The sequence below is a fragment of the Pseudophryne corroboree genome, chromosome 10, assembly GCF_028390025.1.
Source record: "Pseudophryne corroboree isolate aPseCor3 chromosome 10, aPseCor3.hap2, whole genome shotgun sequence".
Classification (NCBI taxonomy): Eukaryota; Metazoa; Chordata; class Amphibia; order Anura; family Myobatrachidae; genus Pseudophryne; species Pseudophryne corroboree.
Window position 1 is genome coordinate 255,623,079 of NC_086453.1, and position 17,941 is coordinate 255,641,019.

The 17,941-nt window shown below is 46.1% G+C and overlaps 2 long non-coding RNA genes across 2 annotated transcripts; one reads left to right on the forward strand and one right to left on the reverse strand.

Annotated features, from left to right (window-relative positions):
- The first annotated feature begins 7,470 nt into the window (after positions 1-7,470).
- LOC134965488 (uncharacterized) lies at positions 7,471-7,844 on the forward strand. Its single transcript, XR_010188394.1, has 2 exons — positions 7,471-7,540; positions 7,614-7,844. It is a non-coding gene; the product is annotated as an uncharacterized LOC134965488 (long non-coding RNA).
- Positions 7,845-15,261: 7,417 nt separating this feature from the next.
- Positions 15,262-16,720, reverse strand: LOC134965489 (uncharacterized). Its single transcript, XR_010188395.1, has 3 exons — positions 16,690-16,720; positions 15,574-15,660; positions 15,262-15,380 (listed from the first exon to the last, which is right to left on the reverse strand). It is a non-coding gene; the product is annotated as an uncharacterized LOC134965489 (long non-coding RNA).
- Between the last annotated feature and the right edge of the window lie 1,221 nt (positions 16,721-17,941).

Here is a 17,941-nt window from a genome sequence, read left to right on the forward strand (position 1 = left end):
TTGGCTTCAATAGGTTCCTGACCAGAGTCATGAGTTCCTAAGCCTTTTCTATCTGAAGATAAACCCTTTTCTGGACCGTATCCAGAATCATGCCCAAGAAGGTCAGACCAGTTGTAGGAACCAACTGCGACTTCGGGATATTGAGAAAACAGCTGTGTTGCTGTAACACCTTCAGTAAAAGTGATACACTGCTTAGTGACTGCTTTCTTGATCTCGCTTTTATGAGGAGATCGTCCAAGTACAGGATAATTGCGACATCCTGCTTGCGCAGAAGCACCATCATTTCCGCCATTACCTTGGTGAAAATCCTCGGTGGAAAGCCCTGGTAATGATAACCTGTACCGCAATTCTTAGGTACGCCTGATGAGGTGGATATATGGGAACATGAAGGTATGCATCCTTTATGTCCAGGGATACCATAAAATCTCCCCCTTTCTAGGCTGGCGATAACCGCTCTGAGCGATTGCACCTTGAACTTGAACCTTTTCAAGTATAGGTTCAAGGATTTTAAATGAAAAATGGGTCTGACCGAACCGTCTGGTTTTTTTACGTTGTCTTTGCAGCAAACACGCTGCTTTATTGCAGATAAATTCACACCTCACAATACTCCACAAAATGACTACATATACCATCGAAATAAAATACGCAAGCCAACACGATTATTAGTAAATGTGCAATTTGCGGTGCAAAAACATTTTGGCGATAAGGTGCAATCATAGATCGCAGCCAAAAACTATTCTTAGTACATTTCCGCCCTGTGGTACAACACTGCTTTGCCCAGATGCTTGCATTTTTGCTTTACTTAAAAACATAAATTAGGCCCATAGTTCCACAACTAGGAAAATAAAAAGAAATCTTAAGTTTAATTAATACAATCGTAACCATATATATCACTTTTATGAACCGTTTAAATTACACTATAATAGTTGTAATATAAAACAGATAGAATACAATACAGTACTTGTATTATATCTAACATGTAGATTTCCATTTCAGACTCAATTTGGTTTCTCTCCAATAGCTCACAGCAAGGAAACAGTCATGTCATCCTATTTTTTGGAAGACACCCAAATTTGCAAGATATATAGGAAACAAGGATGAATGAAGAACACTGACGGAAAGGACTGTAAATGCTAGATAAACCTAACTACCAGCTTCACTCTCTTCTGATTTATAAAATGGAAGCTGCTCAATTGAAATTAGTAATACTCCTCATGTGCTGAAAGGGAGGGGTTATTCTAAATTAGGAAGATGCACAAAACAGATTTTCCCCAGCACAACAAGGGGCATTATCAATAAGATTTGAAATACTACATGGTAGTACAGTAGATAATTCAGAGATCTTAGTTACATATATTTGCTAAAATATGGTCAACATCAAGGCTTCTCTGATACAGGAGGTCCCTACAGTGCTTGATATTAGTACCCACTCTGAGACATATAATTGTCTACTGCACAGGTTCTCAAACTCGGTCCTCAGGACCCCACACGGTCCATGTTTTGCAGGTCACCTGTAGCTTTTTAAAATGTGACAGTTGGTGACACACAGTGCAGCTGCTGGGTGACATGGAAAACGTGAACCGTGTGGGGTCCTGAGGACCGAGTTTGAGAACCACTGGTCTACTGTATGGCTACATCATCAGTGGCCAACCCAGGGCTCCCTTTGTGTGATGCAGCTCCCGCACCCCACACTGCTCCCACTGTCAGCCTGCCTCCTCTGACAGGCGCAACTGTTCAGAGGAGGCTTCACTTGCAGCTGGGAGGCACCAGCATTGCTCCACTCCATACGTGATGTGACATCATGCCACAGTGTCCCCCAAACACATTATATGCCACACAGTGGGTCTTATTCACTAATTTAGCAAAACTGCAACTGAAGATGAATAGGGTCCCGTGTCCCCCAAACACATTATATGCCACACACTGTCTTCCATTACCTCTGTGTAGTTGGAAGGGCACAAGGGCAGCTACCGATCCACGGAGCTGCCCAGGATTACCATGCTGCACAGACCAGCTCCTAGCTGTCCATCACCTCTTCTCACCGCTGCCCACAGACATGTTGGTGGCGGCCATCTCTGGAGGGAGCAATGCATCTTGAGATTTGTAGTTTATCTTTTACTGCTCAGAGCCTGATCAGTAAAAAAATAAACTACAAATATCATGCATCCCTCCTCCTGTTCTGGCCGACCAGGGATGACAGTCTCAGCTGCCTTACTGAGTGGTACCAGTATGGCTAGGTCATGGCCATCACCCGCAGCTTCCCCAACCTCTGCTGCCTGCAGGAGCAGCTAAGTTGGTGGGGCTGTGTGCTTAGGGGGGAGGGGTGATTGGCCTGATCATCTCCACGTAAATCCGCCTATGTGTGGGGGCCATATAAGTTTTATTTCTCTTACGTCCTAGTGGATACTGGGATCTTGTACTTTAGTACCATGGGGTATAGATCGGGTCCACTGGAGCCTAGCACTTTAAAACTTTTAGTGTGTGTATGTGTGTGCTAGTTCCTCACCTCAATGCCCCTCCTGCCAGACTCAGTTTAGAAAAATGTGCCCAAGGAGCCGGGTGCACTTATCTGGCGCTCCAGAATTTTTTTTCTTTATTATTATTTTAGTTTATTATTTTCAGGTAGCTCTGGTTGGCAACCAGACTACCTGCTTCGTGGGACTTAATTGGGGGATCGAACCAACCTCCTGAGGGTTAATGGTTCGTAATCCCAGCTGATAGGACACTGAACTCCTGAGGCGCTGATCACACATCGTTAGTATGTGTTCCCACGCCAGCAGCTAGCCGACACCCTCTAACAGATGGCAAAGTTACAAGGTGCGGTGAGTGTTACACCAGGGTCCCGGTTAGCGGGTCCCTGGTGCAGTTTTGGCGGCAAGTCATGCGGTGGTCACAGGCCCGGAGCTGCGGCGCTCACCATGGACAAACTGGCTCAGGGCTGTTGCCCCACAGTGCTCACTGTCTTAAAAGGCTTTGTGTCTACTGTAACAATGCATGCTTTACTGTTTTTAATGTGGCCAGTATAATCTGTATTAGGGACCGCGCACCATTGCAAGGGGCGGGGCTTCGTGGGGCGGGACCAGCGGCAGGAAGGCGCCATTTCCTGCTGCTGCGGATCTTAATGGCTGCATGCACGTTGCTCCTCAAGTGGCGCATGCAGGGGGGGGGGGGGGTTCCGAGTACCTGGAAACTCCCCTGATGATCTGAATTTAATATTTTAGAGACGGAGACAGCTGTGTCTCCGTCTCTGCAAAAGCCGTGATTGCAATCGCGACCACGGGGCTGCAGCATCAGAGAGCTCCATAGAATGTCCCGCCACTCAAATGCCTGTATATTTGCCGTGTGCCCTCCACCAACAGCAGAATGGGTAAATCCTGTGTTTCCCCTGTCCTCCATGACCCACGCAGCTACAGATTGTAAACTGGTACCAGGGGTCATAGCAAGGGGGGAATGCGCCAGCGGTAGCGCCACTGCACTAGTATCAGGTCAAACGTAGCCGCAGTAAGTCTTGATACACACACGGCCCCTGCTGTAGTAGGTCCTCTCGAGGAGGAAGAGGCCGAGGATCTTCTATGAGCAACTCCTGAAGATCTGGATACCAAGCCCTCATTAGCCAGTCTGGGGCAATAAAGATTGCTCAAACTCTTGTTCTTATTATTATTTTGAGAACTCTTGGAATCAGTGGAAGTGGAGGGAAAACATATACCGACCGAAACACCCACTGGGTCACCAGTGCATCCACTGCTATTGCTTGAGAGTCTCTTGACCTGGAACAATATCTCTGAAGCTTCTTGTTTAGACGAGATGCCATCATGTCTACTTGAGGAACTCCCCAAAGACTTGTCACCTCTGCGAAGACTTCTTGGTGGAGGCCCCACTCTCCTGGATGGAGATCATGTCTGCTGAGGAAGTCTGCTTCCCAGTTGTCCACTCCCGGAATGAAAATTGCTGACAGAGCTCTAACATGTCTTTCTGCCCATTGGAGAATCCTTGTCACCTCTGCCATTGCCGCTCTGCTTTTTGTTCCGCCTTGCCTATTTATGTACACGACTGCTGTTACATTGTCCGACTGGATCTGCACGGGATCTTGAAGAAGATGTACCGCTTGTAGAAGGCCGTAGTAAATGGCTCTCAATTCCAGAACGTTTATGTGAAGGCAGGCTTCCTGACTTGACCATTTTCCTTGGAAGCTTTCCCCCTGTGTGACAGCTCCCCAGCCTCGGAGACTTGCATCCGTGGTTATTAGGACCCAGTCGTGAATCCCAAACCTACATCCCTCTAGTAGGTGAGAACTGTGTAGCCACCACAGGAGCGAAATCCTGGCTTTGGGGGACAGGATTATTTTCCGGAGCATGTGTAGGTGGGATCCGGACCACTTGTCCAACAGGTCCCACTGGAATACTCAGGGATGAAATCGGCCAAACTGTATGGCCTCGTAGGCTGCTACCATTTTCCCCAACAACCGAATGCATTGATGGATCGACACGCTTGTTGGTTTCAATATTTGTTTGACCATTTTCTGGATTTCCAGAGCTTTTTCCACTGGAAGAAATACTCTCCGTACTTTTGTGTCCAGAATCATCCCTAAAAAGGACAATCTTGTCGTCGATTCCAACTGCGACTTTGGAAAATTCATGATCCAACAGTGTTGTTGGAGTATTGACAGGGAGAGTGCGATGTTCTGCACCAACTGTTCCCTGGATCTCGCTTTTATCAGGAGATTGTCCAGATAAGGAATTATATTGACTCCTTTTTAACGAAGGAGGACCATAATCTCCGCCATCACCTTGGTGAATACCCTCGGTGCTGTGGAGAGTCCGAACGGCAACGTCTGAAATTGGTAATGGCAATCCTGTACTGCGAATCTCAGATAAGCTTGGTGAGGAGGATAAATGGGAACATGCAAGTAAGCATCTTTTATGTCTACTGACACCATGAAGCCCCCCTCTTCCAGACTGGAAATCACTACCCTCAGGGATTCCATCTTGAACTTGAACCTTTTCAGGTAGAGATTCAGATTTTTCAGGTTTAAAATCGGTCTGACCGAGCCGTCTGGCTTCGGAACTACGAAGAGGCTTGAATAAAAAACATTGGCCTATATTTACTAATATTCGTGTTTGAGTCGGTTTATGTAGTGTTTAAACTCGTTTTGTATCGGGTGCATTTTCATTCAACTTTTTGAAACTATATACGCCAAGTTACTAAGCAGTCGAGTTTATGGTTTTCGTGTTTTCCGATGTCGATGCCAGTCGTTTTTTTTTTTGGCACAGTTACTGCCATCATTGTCGTTTGCGTACGTGTTTTTGTTGTTTTTACAGGGTTATTTTCTATGTTAAACGCGGCAGGGATTTTTTTCAACCACGGCCGCATTTTCACTTTGTTTCGTTTTTCATCCCCGTTCGTGATTGGTTGTGTTTCAGATGGAGTGTCTGTGCGCAACCATATAAATACACCCCAAACCGTCCGCACCTCGTGGGTTTAGTTAGTGGTGAGGAGGGAGGTTGTGCTGTGGAGGTTGGTGAGTAGTTGGTTTGGTGAGGAGTTTTTTGGGCGGTTTCTGAGTGTAGTATTGTGTTTGAAAGTAGTCTTGTCATTCTTGTAGTCTTGTTTTTTTTTTTTGTCTCATTTTTTTGTCCAAGTTTTTTTGATTTAGAGTCCCTTGTCTTGTGTGTGTGTGTGTGTGTGTGTGTGTGTGTGTGTGTGTGTGTGTGTGTGTGTGTGTGTGTGTGTGTGAGTTGTGCAGTGGTAGTGGAGGAGTGTGTTGTTGTTGTTTTTTTATCTGTGTTAATTGTTTAACCAGACAATTATGTCTGACTCAGAGGTGAGTGAGGGGGAGGAGGTTGGTCAGGTGGAGGAGGTGAGTGAGAGTGAGGTTAGTGAGATGGAGGAGGTGGGTGAGGTTGCTGCAGCAGCCTCAAGTGACAGTGATAGTGACAGTCAGACAGCTCCGCAGCCACGCACCACTACTAAGACTGGGCGGAATGTAAAGTTTAGTTATGCAGAAAATGTGGCATTGGTGCGGGAGCTGATGAAGTATCAGCGGCAGCTATTTGGGCCTGAGTCCGCCAAGGTGCCAACACGGAAGACGGTGTTGTGGGCGAAAGTTGTTGCTGCTGTAAATAGTGAGGGGGTGGTCAAGCGGACGGAGGACACGTGCCGCAAACGGTACTATGACATAAATCGACGTGTCGAGTCCAAAATGGCCAAGGAGGTGAAGTTGGCTCGCAAAACCGGTGGTGGACAGCCCTATATTGCCAGATATCTGGACTATGAGGAGCCCATGCGGAGTTTAATACCTCCTGAAGTAGTGTCTGCAACCCATGTCCGTGATTCCGATCTGCCCAGGAAGGATGGTGAGCATGTGTATTTGTCTTATCATTCCATTCCATTACTTCTGTCTTTAGGTTTTTTGGTAATGTGTGTCATGTGTGCGTCAGCAAATACATTGTTTTTGGTTTGTTTTTTTACCAAAGCCAATATAACATAGTACTTTATAGTATGTCATGTGGTTTTTTTTTACAGTACATTTTCCATGTGTAGTTTGGATTTGGTGTGTCATTGAATTGTACAGCAATAATGTTTTCCTTTGACACATTTGCCAGTTTGCAAGTTGGCCTATGTTTTTGTTTTCAGTTATCCATGTGCAATGTTTGAAAATCAGTGGTTGACATGTTAGAGGCTGGAGTAGTGTAAAGTGGCTTTGAAGCCAGTTACATGTGTCATTTCATTAGTACTGTATGCAATGTTGTTTAAGACAAAACCACTATTTTTTGGTACATTTAGAGTCTGTATTTGTACCCTGACACAACACTGCAGACTTAGTTAGCGTACTATTATGATGGTTTTTTTTAATGTGTTTTGGTTTTTGCCTCATATTGTGCTAATGTGTGTTTGTAGTGCCACATCACAGAGCATTTTCTATATTGCATCTTTCATTAATGACATAACATTTTTCAATGAAGATGTATGTGTTTTGGGTAGTTAGTGTATGTATTCGTAATTGTGGGGCAGATTTATTAAGCCTGAAGTGATAAAGTTGATAAATTACCAAACAATAATAATTATAATAATAATTTTATTTATATAGCGCTCTTTCTCCAATAGGACCCAAGGCACTTCAGCTCATAACTTCCATGTTACAGGCTGGGTTTGCAAAATGTCACTTAGGAGGTGATTGGCTGGTGCTTTATTAACAACCACTTTATCATTTCACCAGGATTATTAAATCTGCCCGTGTCCTATGTCTGTGTCCTGTACATTATTTCCTGTGTTGCACTTTCCATAGTGCATATGGCTATTGGCCAATGTGTGTATTTTTTCAAAACATTTATGGTTTTGTACAGAAATTATGCGCACATAAATAAGCATCCATTTGAGAAATATTTAATGTTTGTAAACATAATGGGTGGATGTATCAACAATAGCATGAAGAAATGAGATCTTTTATTTGTTTCATTATTTACAGTGTTGAAAAAAAGCAGTACTGGTCGGCCTACAGTCACTCCCATTACATCTGATGATGATGACGCTGCGGAAGCAGGTAAAGTGTCCATTGTAGTATAGGTTATGTTTGTAAAGGAATGGCCATAACCAAAGTACACTTTAAATCCCAGGTCCATCCCAAGAAGTTTTGACCAGCAGAAGGAGGACTCCTGTAGCACACCAAACAAAAGTACATGTGGCAACAAAGAAAGCAAGGTCTGATGTCCAATCACAACCACAGCAGTCTACTCCGCCACGAAGATTGTCGACAGTTTCTTCGGTACCACCACTCCAAATTTTGGTCACACCTCCAAGACGCCAACCACACTCCCCTCATCTTGATTGTGAATAAGAAACTGTAATGATGAAATAAATTAATCATCTCATAATAATCCATTTAATGAGACTAATTAACTCTAAATTCCACAAAATCTGCTATACTTACCAAAAAAAAAAAAACATCAAATGGATTCTGACCAAAATGGCCTTGTCCACATCCAGTAAAGATACGTATGTCCACTTCAGCCATACAGCAGCAGATTGTGTTGAAGATGCTGCAAAATAAACACATGTGTAAGCTTGCAAAATAGTAATATTATTTTCCGCAATTTAACTTATGTGTTTGTCGTAACATTGGCACCAACATGCCAAAACATTACTAAGTTTAAGATTTAAACACTATAAGGCCAAAAAATAAGATTTTAAACCTACCGGTAAATCTTTTTCTCGTAGTCCGTAGAGGATGCTGGGGACTCCGTAAGGACCATGGGGATAGACGGGCTCCGCAGGAGACATGGGCACTTTAAGAAAGACTTTAGGTCTGAGTGTGCACTGGCTCCTCCCTCTATGCCCCTCCTCCAGACCTCAGTTAGAGAAACTGTGCCCAGAGGAGACGGACAGTACGAGGAAAGGATTTTTGTTAATCCAAGGGCAAGATTCATACCAGCCACACCAATCACACCGTATAACTTGTGATATACTACCCAGTTAACAGTATGAAAACAACATAGCATCAGTCCAAGACCGATGAAAACTATAACATAATCCTTATGTAAGCAAAACTATATACAAGTCTTGCAGTAGTAGTCCGCACTTGGGACGGGCGCCCAGCATCCTCTACGAACTACGAGAAAAAGATTTAGGTTTAAAATCTTATTTTCTCTTACGTCCTAGAGGATGCTGGGGACTCCATAAGGACCATGGGGATTATACCAAAGCTCCAAAAACGGGCGGGAGAGTGCGGATGACTCTGCAACACTGATTGAGCAAACAGGAGGTCCTCCTAAGCCAGGGTATCAAACTTATAAAACCTTGCAAGGTGTTTGAACCCGACCAAGTAGCCGCTCAGCACAGCTGTAGTGCCGAGACCCCTCGGGCAGCCGCCCAAGACGAGCCCACCTTCCTAGTGGAATGGGCCTTGACCAATTTAGGTAACGGCAATCCCGCCGTCGCACGCTCACTGAATCGTATTACAGATCCAGTGCGCAATAGTCTGCTTTGAAGCAGGAGCGCCAACCTTGTTAGCTGCATACAGGACAAACAGTGCTTCTGTTTTTTCTGACTCTAGCAGTTCTGGCTACGTAAGTTTTCAAAACCCTGACCACATCAAGGGACTCGGAATCCTCCAAGTCACGTGTAGCCACAGGCACCACAATAGGTTGGTTCATATGAAAAGATGACACCACCTTAGGCAAGAATTGAGGACGGGTCCGCAATTCCGCTCTATCCATATGGAAAAACCAGATAGGGGCTTTTATGAGACAAAGCCGCCAATTCCGACACTCGCCTAGCCGAAGCCAAGGCTAACCACATGACCACCTTTCAAGTGAGATATTTTCACTTCACCATTTTAAGTGGTTCAAAACAGTGCGACTTAAGGAAACTCAACACCACGTTAAGGTCCCAATGCGCCACCGGAGGTACAAAAGGAGGCTGAATATGCAGCACTCCCTTCACAAAAGTCTGTACTTCTGGGAGAGAAGCCAATTCTTTTTGAAAGAAAATGGATAAGGCCGAAATCTGAACCTTAATGGAGCCTAATTCTAGGCCCAAATTCACTCCAGTTTGTAGGAAGTGAAGAAAAACGGCCCAGATGGAATTCTTCCGTAGGAGTATTCCTGGCCTCACACCAAGAAACATATTTTCGCCATATACGGTGATAATGTTTAGTTGTCACGTCTTTCCTAGCCTTTATCAGCGTAGGAATGACCTCATCCGGAATGCCCTTTTCCGCTAGGATCCGGCGTTCAACCGCCATGCCGTCAAACGCAGCCGCGGTAAGTCTTGGAACAGATAGGGCCCCTGTTGAAACAGGTCCTGTCTTAGAGGAAGATGCCACTGATCTTCTGTGAGCATCTCCTGCAGATCCGGATATCAGGCCCTTCATGGCCAATCTGGAACAATGAGAATTCTGTACTCCTCTTTTTCCTATTATTCTCAACACCTTTGGGATGAGAGAAAGAGGAGGAAACACCTAGACCGACTGGAAGACCACGGTGTCACTAGGGCGTCCACAGCTACCATCTGAGGGTCTACTGACCTGGCGCAATACCCCCTTCTACAGTTTAGTGTTCTCCTTCCTGCCCCATCTGTGCAGTAAAGGAATAATTAGCAGAAATTATTTCTCCAGGTCCTACTGTACATACTGAGCGAAAGATAGAACCCCCCCTATCCCCCGCGGAGCATCAAAGCTGCCGCTGATAGCTCCCCCCACCCCTTCCGCTGGTGAGTGGGTAGGGGCCCCAGTGCATTGCTGTGTCCAGGGGCCCACACTGCTGTTAAGATGGCTCTAGTAATTGAGCTAGGGGATTGTGACGCTCCTTCAGCATTGCCCCTGGACTGTACCATACTGTATCTCACTCCATATCCAAGCGCTGCCACGTGCTGGGAGTTCACGGTCGGTGGCCATTTTGTCAGGTTGCTAAGCGATCCAGCTCGGTATAACGTAATGTACATAGACCTTGCTTATCCCGGTGTACTACAGGTATGTGCAGTAGTACTGAATGATTGCTATCACTTGTGGTGAAACACCTATCTTATCAAATACAGTAACTACTGTACAGTATAGTTGTTCGCACAGGTGATGGTAATCATACTGTATATTTAAACTGAAGTCCGTAACAGAGCATTCTGTCCCTCCTGCAGAGGTTCTTGTTGGGAGGCACAGGGAAAAAAGGCAAATACTGTACAGTACTGTATTTGCACTTTACTGTTGTGCACTTTATTTGAAAATGTACAGTTGTTTGCTATTTTTAGCATGCTGTGCTTTACATGTTTTCTTATTGTGGTTTTTATATTTTTAGACAAAAGACAAAGAATGCAGACTACCAGATTTTACGGGAGTGCCAAAACCCACCCATCAGTGGCACAGAAACTTGCTGCAGTAGTCCCACAAAAGAAGAAGAAAACTGCCAAGGCGGCTCAGAAAGAAAATGTGGTGAAACCACGAAAAAATGCCAAGGCAAAGAATAATACGTTGGAGATGATATGTGGTGTGGCAAATGATGTAATTGTTCCATCTCCTGCAGATCACAGTGTTCAGCCAATGAATCTGGAAATACCGGTGCTAGAGGACGTGACAAACACGCTGCATCAGGAAGCTTCTTTTTTGGACCATGTAGCCACCCCTGGACAAGAAGACATGACACATTCACCACGAAGAAAGTTGCATTTCACAGATGTGAACACCAAAGTGCAGGACTGCCAGTGTACCTGTCCTGTTTTACTAAAGGAGCTACTCAGTAAGGTGACCAATATGGAGTCAGAAGTTGGTGGACAGGTCAATCAGCTGCAGACCGATGTGGCTGGCCTTAAAGAAGGCATAAAGGAACAGATGGTAGAAGCCATGAAGAAAGTCATTGAACAAACGAGGGAAGAATGGCAAGTTGGAGTTTGCCGCACCATCATTGCAACACACCACCAAGCGGTTCAAGTCAGCGGCCTGGACGACCGAGGCCTGGAGGACCGCAGAGGAGGCCTGGACGACCGCAGAGGAGGCCTGGACGACGTCAGCGGCATGGAGGACCGCAGAGGAGGCCTGGAGGACCGCAGAGGAGGCCTGGAGGACCGCAGAGGAGGCCTGGAGGACCGCAGAGGAGGCCTGGAGGACCGCAGAGGCCTGGACCACAGCAGCGGACTGGACGAAGTCAGCGACTTGGACGACCGCAGAGGAGGCCTGGAGGACCGCAGAAGAGACCTGGAGGACCGCAGAAGAGACCAGGAGGACCGCAGAAGAGACCTGGAGGACCGCAGAGGAGGCCTGGAGGACCGCAGAGGAGGCCTGGAGGACCGCAGAGGGCTGGACGACCGCAGAGGAGGCCTGGAGGACCGCAGAAGAGACCTGGACGACCGCAGCGGACTGGACGAAGTCAGCGGCATGGAGGACCGCAGAGGAGGCCTGGACGACCGCAGCGGACTGGACGAAGTCAGCGGCATGGAGGACCGCAGAGGAGGCCTGGAGGACCGCAGCGGACTGGACGAAGTCAGCGGCATGGAGGACCGCAGAGGAGGCCTGGAGGACCGCAGAAGAGACCTGGAGGACCGCAGAGGCCTGGACCACAGCAGCGGACTGGACGAAGTCAGCGACTTGGGCGAACGCAGAGGAGGCCTGGAGGACCGCAGAAGAGACCTGGAGGACCGCAGAGGAAACATGGAGGACCGCAGAGGAGGCCTGGAGGACCGCAGAGGAGGCCTGGAGGACCGCAGAGGAGGCCTGGAGGACCGCAGAGGAGGCCTGGAGGACCGCAGAGGCCTGGACCACAGCAGCGGACTGGACGAAGTCAGCGACTTGGACGACCGCAGAGGAGGCCTGGAGGACCGCAGAAGAGACCTGGAGGACCGCAGAAGAGACCAGGAGGACCGCAGAAGAGACCTGGAGGACCGCAGAGGAGGCCTGGAGGACCGCAGAGGAGGCCTGGAGGACCGCAGCGGACTGGACGAAGTCAGCGGCATGGAGGACCGCAGAGGAGGCCTGGAGGACCGCAGAAGAGACCTGGAGGACCGCAGAGGCCTGGACCACAGCAGCGGACTGGACGAAGTCAGCGACTTGGGCGAACGCAGAGGAGGCCTGGAGGACCGCAGAAGAGACCTGGAGGACCGCAGAGGAAACATGGAGGACCGCAGAGGAGGCCTGGAGGACCGCAGAGGAGGCCTGGAGGACCGCAGAGGAGGCCTGGAGGACCGCAGAGGAGGCCTGGAGGACCGCAGAGGCCTGGACCACAGCAGCGGACTGGACGAAGTCAGCGACTTGGGCGAACGCAGAGGAGGCCTGGAGGACCGCAGAAGAGACCTGGAGGACCGCAGAGGAAACATGGAGGACCGCAGAGGAGGCCTGGAGGACCGCAGAGGAGGCCTGGAGGACCGCAGAGGAGGCCTGGAGGACCGCAGAGGAGGCCTGGAGGACCGCAGAAGAGACCTGGAGGACCGCAGAAGAGACCTGGAGGACCGCAGAGGAGGCCTGGAGGACCGCAGAGGAGGCCTGGAGGACCGCAGAGGAGGCCTGGAGGACCGCAGAGGAGGCCTGGAGGACCGCAGAGGCCTGGACCACAGCAGCGGACTGGACGAAGTCAGCGACTTGGACGACCGCAGAGGAGGCCTGGAGGACCGCAGAAGAGACCTGGAGGACCGCAGAAGAGACCTGGAGGACCGCAGAAGAGACCTGGAGGACCGCAGAGGAGGCCTGGAGGACCGCAGAGGAGGCCTGGAGGACCGCAGAGGAGGCCTGGAGGACCGCAGAGGCCTGGACCACAGCAGCGGACTGGACGAAGTCAGCGACTTGGACGACCGCAGAGGAGGCCTGGAGGACCGCAGAAGAGACCTGGAGGACCGCAGAAGAGACCTGGAGGACCGCAGAGGAGGCCTGGAGGACCGCAGAGGAGGCCTGGAGGACCGCAGAGGGCTGGACGACCGCAGAGGCCTGGATTCAAGTGTGCTGTTGCCAGGAACACCAATGATGACCAGCACACCTGCTCACAGGCCACTTCGCAATACATTCGGAGGCTCTCTGAACAATATTGCCCTGGCTGTCATCTCAACATCCCTGGACGACCATCTGTACAGAGCTTCAAATGGACATATTCAGAAATATGCATATTCTCTGTTCCAGCACCATGTACGGTACGACAAATACTTGACGTGGGCCAATCGTGTGAACTTTGATGGTTCCAAGGGCAAACTTCCGCTGCCCAAAAATCTGGTACATGACATCATGGCTAGGTGTGAACGCCGCGTGAGGATTGGTGATCCAGAAAAGAGGAAGATAAGGGATACCATAAACTCTGTGCTGAGAACGAAGAGGAAAATGACTTGGAAGCTCGACTATGATGAAACCAGATCATTACCTAACTCCTAGCTTCTGCACATCAGCTTCACACAGCTGAAGTTAAAAAATTGTGTCAATGTACCTGTATTACCTGTACATTTTCTGGGGCTGCATGCACTGTGCTGAATCCACTTGGAGCAGCTCGGTTACTCAAAGGGGAGTGCATGAACTTGGCTCACCACATTCCTGGTAATGTAAGGGCCTGTTACAAGTTGCCCCTTTTATTCCTGTTGATTTTTTCGGCGCTGCTGTATCTATCCAGTAGCAGCCGAGTCCATTGTGCTGTGTCCATCTGGGGCCTTGGGCTGCGTTTCCATCCAGGGGCTGCTGTTGTCAGTCCTCTATTCTGGTGTCCGTATGCGACAGTGTTAAAAAGCAAAAGACAAAAACGAAAAATAATTCCAAAAAGCAAAACCTAAAAATAAAGTACAAAAACCATTACCCCGCACCACCACCACAAAAAAATAAATTATAAAAATGTTAAAGTTGATATTGTTACTGTATTTGTGCTGTTACCTTTTGATTAAAGTACCGTACAGTATGTGTGATGTTGGCTTTATTACAATACAGTACAGTATGTGTGATGTTACATGTTCCAAATGACTTTGTCCGTAAATAAAGTGTTTCTTAAAATAAACATGACGTGGTTTCCAATGTTTGTATTCCCAACTTCCTGTACTGTATAAATTAGTACTACTGTATGATGGGAATTCAATTAAGAGTGGTATACTGTATGTAAAACAACTTGGTTAGGCATCTTGCATTTCATATTTTAATAAAAACCACAGGAAACTTCTATTTTTAAAAGTTTATTGAAGAAAAAAAAGGTGTTTTTTTTTTTAAATAAAGTTTGAAAGTTAATTAAAACAAAAAAGTAGTTTGTTCTTCGTTACATTCTTTTCTTGTGTATATAGATATCTGTGGGGAAAAAAAAAAAAAAAGTATTAAAGTAAAGACACTCATGTTCATTTGTTTTCCAAGAAAATTTGTGGAACCACACAGCCCAGCAATAAGTCATGCTGGGCTGTGTGGTTCCACAAAAGGCATGCGGTACAAAGTGAAATAGTGGTGTCAGTGGTCAGCACTTTGACACGCTAACATTTGTGGAACCACACAGCAATGGCTGACACACATAAAATGGCTGACACACACAAAATGCCTGACACACACAAAATGCCTGACACACACAAAATGCCTGACACACACATGCTGGAGTGAAAACACATGTTTGCCAAACAGTCGACAGCACATGTCGGCAAGATGGCCGACCAAACTTGCTCCAAATCACCCCAAACTGGCCAGAAAGCACCCCAGCACACTCAGGAGGTACTGTACACCACAGCTAAATTAGGAGAGAATTTCATTACAAACAGCCAGATCTTGCAGATTATCTGCCAGATAATTGTATGGTGTACAGTATGCCTATCTTATACAGTAGAAAAAGATACTATACAATGGAGTACAAGAACAAAAATTTTTATTAAATAAAATTAAATAAAACTTAATAAAATATTAAAATAGTGGTCCACTAGGAGGTGGTCCACCACCCGCTGGAGCTGGATGGCACGCCGCAACTGTTCTGTGGGAAAAAAAGGACAGTATTACAAAACAAATACTGAATACTTTACAGTGTAGTAATGGCAATACAGTACTGTACTTTACTCTATATTAGACAATATTGTTATTTACAATGTACAGTACTGTATTGTCAGTACAGTAAATCAAACACTACTGTATGCTGTCGAGGTAATTTAAACATTGCTTTAGTTTACCTCTTGTATAAGTGGGCTGCTGCCTGCCCGCTTCTGGGCCAGCCCACCTATCTTGCCCCTGTCTGGGGCCCCCATAAATAATTGGCACTATATTGGAGAAAAAAAAACATTTAGTCACATTCAAATAGTAAACAATTATTACTGTATACTGTAGGTACAGTATTATACTGTATTGCTGGTATTCAAAATATAAAGTACTGTACAAGAGTTTAGCTTCAATAGGTCATAAACAAATTGTCAAAGGAATTAAACACCACAGTACAAATACTGTAGACATTTACTGTATGTATTAGCAGTCATGACATTTCATGACCGCTTCAGAAAAAAGAGGGTTACAGTACTGTAGGTGGTGTTGTAGGGAGTACTATCCATAATAGTGGACTGTACTCAGAGCCAGCCATAAATAATATGATTCCCTAGTCAAGTTTTTGGATGCTGCCCCCTTGCACAGATGCTATTTCCGCCTCTGAGCCTGTACCCCTTTCCCAGCACCATCACCCCTCAACCATAGCAGTCGTCATTTTGGTGCTCCTCCAACTTACTGTACTGTATGTTTAAAATAGCAACAGTGTGCACATTCGGTGTGCATCCCAAAACGGTGCATGTTCTTGCTGGGAAGGGGCAAGGCCACACAGTAATTCCCCAATCTGAAATGACGCCACACAGTACTGCAACTTTATTCACAACATATCATGCAATAGTGTCTCTTTTTCTCGTTACATCATATGATAGTACCACATTACTCCTCAAAGTATTCCCACTTATTCACATTGCATCACATCATATTGCTCTTTGTTCACATTAGACCACACAGTAGTGCCCTTGCTACAGTATATGTTACACAACAAAGTACTGTATACACATAATGCTGCACATTAGTAATGCATTTTGTATGCACAGAATATACTGTAGGCATGCTGCATATCATATTAATCAGCAGAAGCTGCTTGTGCCCCTGGGCATTTGGCAAGTATGCCTATGCCTAGGGCAGGCTCAGTTTGTACAGTTTGTACTGTAAGGTTATGTCAGAGGGTGTGAAGATGATCAGCTCAGTGTTATACATGTTACAGTAAGTTAGAATACAGTACAGTGCATTATGTATTTCTATTTTATTACCAGGTGTCTCCTCCACTGGTTGGCGACGGACTGTAAAAAGATAATACAGTACAGTTAGTCATATCAGTTTGACTTAAAATAATGTTGGAGAAAAAAAAATACTGTAATTACAGTACCAACTATTGCTACTGTACAGTATATTTACCAAAAATGTATTCTGGCTCGTCGTCTGTGGGTAAAAGAGAAGAATATTATAAGATACAGTATACAGTAAAAAGTATAGTAATAGTACACTAGTGTCCAGGCCCAGTGTCAGGTGGGTAAAAAAAGGTATGCTTGTGACAGGCATGGTGATTCCAAGGGACCCCACCGAGACCATCAGAAAATTTGTGAGTGACCCGTATGCCGGTGATTATGACTAGAATAAGGTACAGTAGCAACTCTTTTTTCTTTTGAATTATGTATACTGTACAGTACTGTACTGTATGTGCATATTGTACAGTACACTTAAAATATTTAGCAGTTACTGTTGTGGTAATTTTTGGGATGACAGTATTAGCATACTGTAAGCATCCAACTGAGGCCCCCAAACAGATGCCGCCACTAGGTACAGTACGTGCCTCTCGTGCCTAATGGGAAATTCATCACTGACAGTATCTAGAGAGATGAATGGAGAGACAGTGACAAGGGGTGAGAGAGAGAGAGAGAGAGAGAGAGAAATTGAGTAAGATGGGTGTTTTTTTTAGAACAGGATGTTGTCCATACAGTAGCAACCAATCAAATATTACCTACTGTACTGTATTATCGTCTGTAAGTGTAACTAGATACTGTAAATGTTAATGTGGGATGTGATCGGTTGCTACTGTATGGGCAATATCACCAGTTCAAACAAAAACAATTTTCATCCGATTTCTACGCATTTGCCAGAAAAATCTGATGAAAAGTGCTACTCTGATGGCATCAGATCAATGTCAGTAATAATTCTTACCACTAAATGCAGCAGCATCATCATCATCCTCCTCCTCCTCCGTGGCCTGTTCCAGTGTAGGGCCTGTGAAAAAAAACATTAATGTGAAAAAAAAAAAAGGTTAATTCCAGGAAATACACATACCCTCCAACATGGTACAAAATGCTCTGGTTCTGGACTTCCCTCTTAATTTATTATTGCCATCACCTGTGAAGAAACAGCTTTCTTATCATATAACTAGTTCAACACAGGTGATGGAAATCATAAATTAAGAGGGAAGTCTAGAAACAGAGCAGTGCGGCGGGTCATGTTGGAGGGTCTGCATACAGAAACATAGAATTTGAT